Source organism: Trachurus japonicus, chromosome 23, assembly GCF_045865225.1.
Source record: "Trachurus japonicus isolate A0001 chromosome 23, Traja_1.0".
NCBI lineage: Eukaryota > Metazoa > Chordata > Actinopteri > Carangiformes > Carangidae > Trachurus > Trachurus japonicus.
Window position 1 is genome coordinate 15778501 of NC_140929.1, and position 9842 is coordinate 15788342.

The following is a 9842-nucleotide window of genomic DNA, read 5'->3' on the forward strand; positions in this document are numbered from 1 at the left end:
TGACAGCATCTTTTAAAATCCGTTCCAAATAACGTCTGACAAAGACCCTTGTTGGTTTTTCTCATGTTTTTTTTTCTCTTCCTCTTCCGTCCCTCCCTTTTCTTCATTCTCAATTACTCTTAACTTTCATCTGCACTCTTTACCCTGCAGCGCACACTCTTTCTCACACACACACACACACAGTACACAGCTAAGAGAAAGAGCCCTCTGTGTTCTGGAGACAAAAGCTCCTCTTTCTCCAGAATGGGAGCTGAGCTTCCGGTTGAAGCTCACTGTGTCAGAGGGGAGAGGAAGGGCAGACGACGGGCCAAGAATACGATATGCAACAAAGTGTGTGTGTGTATAAATGTGTGTGTGTGTGTGTGTAAATTTGCATCTCTTCATTTATTTGTGTTTTGATCCCGTGTGTTAGGTGTGTGAGCTTGAATATGGGCGTCTCACTTTGTATCCATTAATGCAATTGTGTCTCGCCATCTCTTTCTCTGGAGCTTTCCCTCCCAGTGTGTGTGTGTATGTGTGTGTGCATGAATGTGTGTGTTGTCAGGGTGGTCTGCCGGCTGAGTGAGGGCACCGAGTTTGTGTCAGCCTGGTGTGAACCAGTTAACCGCCCCCCTGCAGACACAGTAAGACTGATTGGTCGCCAGGGAGCGATGGGAGCGAGCTCAGTTCTCACCATTTAATGCAGAGATACAAACACCAGGGACTCTCTCTCTCTCTCTCTTCTTTGTCTTCTTCATTCGTTCATTCGCTTATTTCACTTCCTGCCTCTGTCTTTCTCTTTGTTTGTTTTTCATTGGCCTACTCCTATTCTCACCTTCTCTTTCTGCCTTTTGAACAACTTTATATTTGGACTTTCACTCACTTTTTCTTCTTCTTTCTTTTGTCTATCATATCTTAAAGGGATAATTCACCCAAAATTCAAATTTCACTCATTATCTACTCACCCTCATGTCGACTAAGGGCTGTGAGAATTTTCAGAGTCCTCCGTGCCTTCTCTGAGTTGGTATCCATTCACAACCATTATATGGACAAATACTGCTGCGTGGACCCCCCCGTAACTCAGAGAAGGCACGGAGGACTCTGAAAATTCTCACAGCTCTTAGATAAGTTAATATTAGAGTAGATAATGAGTGAAATTTGAATTTTGGGTGAACTATCCCTTTAATTATGAAAAGTATAATATCAAGATTATCGATGGACATGGAGAGCAACCGCCTTTGTCTTTATTTGACCCATAAACTATAAGGTTGACTGGCTAAACACCAGTAATGATGGTGGACTCAGCTGAAGTGAGTGTTTGCATGTGCGAACAGTGCACTCGGCCACTGAGTCTTAATGAGATTCGAGGGGTGTGATTGAACCGTTTAGCACTCATTGCTTGACATTCTCAGCTCTCAATTACAGCGTCAGGGGTGAAAAAAGGGGTGCAAACACAGGAATCCCTTGATCTACTCTAGCAAAGTGGAGCCCGAGTGAATGATAGTTGTTCCACAAAAAGTCTAATGCTCTAACTGTTTGGATAGTCCTGTTGTAACGCTAACTAATAAGGTTTGTGTCTGACCTCTTTTCAATGTTTTGTTGAATGATTTCGTCTTACATAAAGAAGTGGAAGGTTTATGTATTATTTATATACAGTTTCTTTGCTCTTTTGATATGTTGAGTTCCTCAAGGTTCAATTCTTGGACCAATGATTTTTTACTTTTTGGGGTGTACTGTCTTTCATAACGGTTACTTTTACTGTCTTCTTTATTTCTTTTTTGCAAATAATAAACTATTTATAATGTAAAGCCATCAAATATTTCAAAGCATTCCTTTGGCCGTTGCTGAATATTCTCTTATATATGTACCATAACACAAAAGTGTGATGTTATGCAAAATCAATAAAAAATTCTTGTCTAGTGAAAAGTAGACAAGAAATGAAATCAACTAAACCTGATTCTGAATTATACATACAGTCAAAATCAGCTATGACTCAAATTGTCTTTACATAAAGCACCACATTATGTCTTTGCTGATTTATGGCCACTTGAATATGACTCACTTTTGTAAAATGTTATGGAATGTTTTTTTTTCTTATATTGCCCCAGGTAAAGTATTTTAGTGGCTTACTTACGTACTTTAGTAATGAAATGAGACTATAAAAGTGAATCCAGCATGAGTGTAGCCGATGTCATATCTGGCCCTCTGCGTTGTGTTTCTTACGGCCTGCCCTAGGTGGGGTTCGATCCCACGACCTCCCGCACCGGATGCGACAATGCTAACCTCTTCGCCAAGAGGTTGACAACCACTTGGCGGGTTGGTTAGCACGTCTTTTATGGGTGGAGTGAGTGCACATCCGTTACATGAGCAGCAAACAATTTCAAGCTTAAAACGGTTCACTATGAAGAGACTAAACAACCAAGTCTGGACCTTGGGAAAGTCGGACTACTTTGTCCTCCAATCCTGCACTGGAGAATGTGATGCAGATTAAATGTCTTAATTAAAAATTGGGATGTTGGTGTTACACATTACATTATATATAATACACACAATTGCAAAAGATACACGCAGGTGTGCAGAATGTGGAAGTACTGTGTATATGCAGTATGCATGTATGGTTCTACAAATAATACTTGCCACACACACCACTACCCTACTTATAGTAATAGTGTTAGGAACAGTGACAAAAGTGCTCCTCCTGATTTCACTCCTCTGCTCTCCATCCATTGATCGGTGTCTGGGGCTCACTATAAATCTGGTGCAGCCGACAACAGAGAAGATTGCAGGTGGTTACCTCTGCACAAACACAACCCAGTTAGCCTAAATCAATGAATGGGTCCAATATCACGCAGGTGGTGAAACACTCAAGAAAATGTTGCGTGGTTTTGACAGTAGGACTTAAAAGGATGAAAAATTGGGTGTCTGCTTGTCACAACGTATGATGAAAATGTGAGGTTTTGTTGAGATGGCGCGTGTGTGTGTGTGTCTTGCATTTGTTATGAGCGTGCTTGTTGTGTAACGGTGTGTGTTTATGCCGACAGTTTGTCTGGGTGTTATTTCTTCAAATGTACATGTCGGGGCTTGCATCTGCATGCATATATGTGTGCATGTGTGTACATTTCTCTTGGAGGGCATACACTGTAGAATGTGGGTATGTGTGTGTGCGCCACTTCACGCATTGATATATACTATATGTGTGTGTGTGTGTGTGTGTGTGTGTGTGTGGGCTTGTGGCTAAAGGCTGTTTCTGATGCTGCCGCTCCGCCCTTATTGCTCACACCAGTTGTTAGCACATGCTGCTGAAGTGTGTCTGTTGGTTTATTGGTTCATACTCACCACAAACACACACACACACATAGAGAAACAAAGATTGACATGCAGTACATACCATCCCTCGGCGTACGCTGTGGCTGTCATCCCACCCTATACGATATACTATGTTCACACATACAGCACACACATGGGCACACGCTCGTATAGCACATTGACACCTCCCTGCAATTAGCTTTTTCTATGGTGTTAGCATAAGCTACTGTAAACTAGTGTAATCCCTGTTCTTAACAGTTTAAACACCTCCCACATAGATCCTCCCATACAGACCGCTGTGAGCTTTGCATTTGTATTCTGGCATTAACCTCACAAGTGGAACAGCGTACATACAGATGGGCTTCGTCGAGGGACACCGCAATGGCCGCGCTGCAGATGATTTTATTCAAAGTATAATACGGTTCATGCAAATACTGCAAATTGTTTTAGGCGAAATGGGTGTTAAATCCCATTCCTTTCACCTTAACTGTGAAAAAACACTTTTCCTGGGATGAGTTGATGGCCGACTCATGCATAGAAAAGGCTTTTTTTTAAGAAAATAACCACCTTTCATGGACATTTGAAGTGAACGTGGAAATATTCCCATTCCTGTTTTATGTTTTAATATGTGCGCTTTCCACGTCTTCCATGGCACATAAACGTTCGACACGTTTGTAGTCGCTTTCTGCGTTTACTCCGGTGGCTCATGAATGTTCTCCGAGCACGAGACGCATTTACACGCCAACTTAACTAATGCTGATTTCCCCATTTGCGCACACCTTACTGTACATCTGTAGGGATGTCTTTTGAAAAGGTTTCCATGTGGGATGTCTCTGATGTGCACGACTGAGGGGAAGAAACCTGTGTAGTCAGCGAGCAATGGGAGAGGTGGTGCGTTAAGGCGAGGCTAATTTGTTTGTGATTGGCATTGATTAAAGTCAGTCCCAGGAGAGCTCTGAACACACACCGGGACTCAGTCATGACACAACTACAGTGTGTGTCTTACTGTCTCTGTCTGTTGTTTTCCCCCATGAAAATCTGTGTAAGACTAATGATTACAGTTCATGTTTTTAAGCTGCTCCCAGTATTCAAAGGCGACACAACATGATCTTTGTTCAGTTATCTGCTGTGATTTAAAAACACTTGTGCTTTGATGGATGCAGTCTTCTCTGACAATCATTTCGACTGTTTATGGCGCTCTCCCCCTCCCAGAGCGTCTGAACTGAGTGCAAAGTGCTCGACTTAATTGCTAACACATTTTATTATGGGACAGCCTGGTGTTGGTACTCAGCAACATATATGAGGTGACAAAAAGGAGGTGTTCAACAACGTGTCACTTGTCTATCTGCCGCTAACATAATCCCACACTCTAACCCCATGGCGCGACCCTGAACCTAAGCCTCTCCACTGACAGGCCCTCTAACGGTATTTATTAAGGCCGGCCGGTCTTAATGGCACAGGGAACAGATCATCTATTCATCGGTGGGCAGAAACTTGATCTTTAAATGGAGAATTAACAATGGGACAATTGAATCAATGGGTGTGGTGGTTGCATTATGTGTTATGCTGTGACTACTCACATTTTGGATGAGGATGAAGGAAGAAGATCTCTGACGCCAACTCCTAGGGTTAGTTCAGGGGCTGATTCTATAGGAAAATAATAAAAATCACCTAAATCATCTGTTTTACACATGAATCTCAATAAAGTGATCAAATGAGAACATGTTTTATTTATTTAGTTATCATTCTGTCCCCTGCATTAATCTGTGAGCTCAATAACATTTTTGAACTGGCAAACTAAGAGGGTTGTTTGCAAACTAATTATTGACAATAATATAGTCTGAAGGCAAAATGAAAATCAATTTATACTATAAAGAATGAAAAAATAAACTAGTAGCACCACTGATATAATCTAAATATAGCAGTTGTTTTGTTTCTATACCAGTGACATTCATTTCCTTTATTTTGAAATGTTAACGACACAATAAGGGACTTCCTGTTTCCGTGCTCTTATGTCACCGAATATATTCTTAAAAATCCAAAAATTCAAAATCCATTTTCCATTTAACTTTTGTTTTTGTCTCACATTCTCACAGAATTGTTCTTCCGTTGCTGCAGCCGGCCCGTATCGAATCTCGACTTGAGTGGCCCTTTGCTGCATGTCAGTCCCCCTTTCTCTGCCTCCCCATTTCCTGTCTCTCTCTGCTATCAATTAAAGGCAAAAAAGCCCAAAAATGTACTTAAAAGAAAGAACATCTTCATGTAATGACTCATTGCATGTTGCAACTCAAAAATAAAAAATCTCTGATCTGAATCTGTTCAAATAATTTCTTCATTTTGATAGAGGAAACACTGTGATGTGCATTGTGATGTTTGTGTATCACAATGAAATCATCAGTGTATCTGCACATACACAGGTCAGGACTGTCACATGGCCCAAGTCAGGTTAATACAACTTGATAAATCAAGTGCTAATTTGCAGCGGTGTCTTTTCCGGGATTAAAGTTGAAAGTGAATATGACTGGATGTTTATACAGCTGTCAGTTTGAAAAGCTGTCACCATCTTATAAACAAGATTAAGTCTGTATGACTTATCCTGTTTTCTCTGCCTTAGCACTTGTTCTGCTCATCTCCACATTTTGGCAGACATTAACTACCTCTTTTTTTTTTTTTTTTTTTTTACCATAATGTATAATACCATTAATGTATTCCCTTACTGTTCTTTAGCAGTGAAGAAATGTAAATTTTCATTGAGAAACCACCTTTTCTGACCATGACAGAGCTTGGTGTCTGTGTGTTTAACCTTTGGGTAAAAAAGCGCCTGTTGCAAAATTCTCCTCAGGTTCTGCATCACTCTTCTTGTTTCCTGTGGTGATGGTGTGCAGACAGCGGCAGCGAGTCTTCTCCACACCCGTTCGATTACTGTTGCATTTGCATTGAACCAGTCATGTGCCTGGTTTGGGAGTATACAGCTGATTTCATCACCCTTTCAAAAAACAAAACAAAAGAAAACAGTCCCATCTTGTCTCATTGTATGTGGCATTGCTGCCTAGTATGTTTTTCTTTCGACACACTTGCATGCGTTTGTGTTTACTCTGTGCATTGCGCAGCGCTTGCATCGCTCTGTCTATACAACACGTTGAGGCAAGTAAATGCTGATGCAAAAAGATCGTCCTATAGCTCAAGCTATGGAAACACCTTACATGGATGGATGAAGTAACACTGAAGCAACTCTTGGTGTTGACTTGGCTCTTATGATGCCATCATGGCTCTTTTTCTCTCTCACACACACACACTAACGCACACACACACACCCCCATCCATCCATACCTCCAAAGATCCTTGACGGAACAAGTCAAGCGGAGGTCCTTTAATGTTATGGTCCCAATCGCTCTTGTTAATCTGTCCGACGTGACAACCACAATAATGCCTTTTCCCTGGAGCGCGCCGTGTGTGTGTGTGTGCACGCGTCTATGTGTGTGTGTTTAAAATATTGCAGTTAGAGAAGTGCAAAGAGGGACAAAATAATGTACACAAGGCCCCAGAGACAAGTTGGGGCCCCCACTAGTGCGTCCCACACACACACACACACATACGAACACGCATCCATCCTGGCAATGCATTCATCGCAGAGTAGACATCACATTAACCCTGTTTCCCTCCGGACCAGCGCCATTAGCAGGCCCGCAGACCCCTCACCCCCTCCTCCTACCTCCTACCTCCTCTACCCTTTTCCCTTGATCTGTTTTTGCCACTTCGGGGTTGCAAGGGGCCTTTTTGTCTCCTCTCTTGTTCATAAGCTGAGGACTTCGGGGGGATCGTGTACCAAGAACACGTCGGGGGAAAAAAGCATCTCATTACACTCCGCGTGCTTTGTACATGAGCTGATAAGTCCCAGCTGGGTCACCAACATGTTAGTTTAACAAAGCAGCGCATATTGTTGGATGCAGCGGGGGAAATAATGGGTGGAGGGGTTGAGGGAAGGTGGGATAATAAGAGAGAGAAAGAGAGAGGGAGTAAGCCACAGAGAAGGAAGTGTAGAGGTTAAAGATGATAAGATGGAACAGTAATGACCCTCATGGGTAGATTGGGATATCTCAGCTACTAATCTAATAGGATTCAGCGGGGAGACATAGATTACAATGGAGCAATAAAAACATTAAAAGTGGTAGAAGCAATAAGGGTGGAGTGAAAAATGTTAGTGACAGAGGCGAGCGTGGGGAAGAGGACGGATGACTCTGTGTCCAGCCTGCACAAGTGTCTAAGGACTGGACAGAAAAAGATAAGGATTAATGTGAAATATGGGTCCCTCTGTGAGCAGCGACCCCATTCCTCTTCCACTTTTTCCCCCATTACTACAGTCAGCAAAGCTTCAAATGAAGGGAAGGGGAACACCAAAGATGAGGTGAAAAAAAAATCACACAATTAATTAAACCAATTTGATGCTACTAACGGGAGCCTCAAGCGAGGAGCATAACCGACCTTGTGCTAATTGTCGCTACCGGTTCATTAAATGGTTTTACACAGCGCCATGTGACAGCACGGAGCTTCTTTAGAGATGCTAATAAACAGAATCCATTACAGAAACAATAGGAAAGCAGTAATTAGCCAGATCCACTACCCTAACAGAGTGGTGTAGTATGTTAATTTAGTCAGCTGATGAATTACAAACAGCGAGGGGCTGAGCCAAAAAATGGCTGTGAAGATTTATACACTGGAGACATGCTAACAGTATGTACTTTTGTGGATATTTAATAAGATCATTAAAATTAAATTAAATTCAAAAGTCGTATTACTTTGCACATTTTGCATTTCTTAACACATTTATGTTATATTTGTTTAACTTACAGCTTGATCTTTTTTATTTTTTGCATTACTTATAACGTCATTCTTTTTTTCTCACGCTGTGTAAAATGGCCTTTTCTTCCTTTTCCGGAATCCCATTTTTTTCATGTGTAAATCTCTAAGATATTTCTTCTTTTTCCTACTTTCTTTCTCACATAGGCAACATTGAGAATGAGATAAAATATCACTGTTTTTTTTTTTTTGCTTTTGAGCTGCAAATTATCAACATTGTTTCCCGTCCCTGCTGTTACTCATGAATAAATTACAGCTCTACCTACAGGAATTTCTATGATTTATGTCTGGTAAATGCTGGAAACTGTCAATTTATACCAAATTAAGCTGGCCATTATTGCCACCATTTCAGATGTGACAGAACATGTTTGTTTGTTGTTGTTTTTTTCATAATTTAAATGAATATTGAAATGAATATTCTCATATCGTACTCACCTGTTCCTGAAATTAATTAACAGGCAATATCCTGGAAATAGAAATCAATATTTACTTACATGATTTCATGCAAAGCACGCAGCCATATAACATGTTTACCATGTTTGTCATCTCCATTTCAGAGCAGCAACATGATGCAGTATTTACATTTCAATAAAAATCCACAGTGCACATGCTTTCAGCACTGCAAGACAACATCCAGCTAAGTTTATAGCCCTTATGGACCAATATCAGCCCTTTTGCATGATTCAATATTAGACCAATAAACATGCACTGTACAATAACCTGAGATCAGCGTAATCACAAACATGGGGACGGCGTCTCCCTTTTTAAATTGCACCATATCAGAGGATATTAGCATCCACATAACATAATGATCTGAGAGCCATGCCCCAGGTCCTATAAAACTATTAGCAGGGTATCATGCTGATGATGCTTTCACCCCCGGGGGTGACAACATCTGCCGGTGTGTGAGTGTGTGGAGGAACAGACAGAGACAAAGAGGGATGGCATGAGACAGAAAGAGCGCCATATAGCAGGGGAAATATGCACTTTAGATGCACAGGGAAGCTGATGTCGGCCATGCCAGAGCGGGTGTCAACATCTGTGTGCGCGAGTGTGTGACAGATACACTGACACACACTCGTACACACACAGACATATAGAAGAAGCCACATGGTTCCAAGCCCATTAAGCTGCTCATTAGAGAGCCAGTCACAGATGGTGCTGCTCTTTACACCACACTGGAAATGCCCTTAGAAAGCTTCCCATAGTCCCCTACAGCTATACTGTTCCTGTCCCACCCTCCCACATACACACACACACACACACCCCTGAGGCCTACTGTACAGTAGGTACACATGCCTCTGTGTGGGAGTGCATACATGCATATACTATACTGTACCCATGCATAAACACATCTGTAACGCTGTGCTGGTGTTTAAGTGCTGGTATTACATTAGTTATCTTTGATTCCCACCTTAACTCAAATTAACATACATTAAAAAGTCCTGTTTTTATGCTTAATCATACTGACAGTAATACTTTATCTCTCTTTATGAAAATTCAATAGTCAGAGAAATGACAGCTCATAGGCCTATTGATGGTTTGAGGATTTTTTATTTTTTTTTGGTGATACAAAGAAGTCAGCTGGTGCTCATGGGACTTTTAAATGGCAGATAATGGGAAAAGTACATCACATAACACTGAGATCCAGGTAGAGAAAATCTCTGTTGTTAAAGCTGAAAATAACTGTGAAGCTTCCA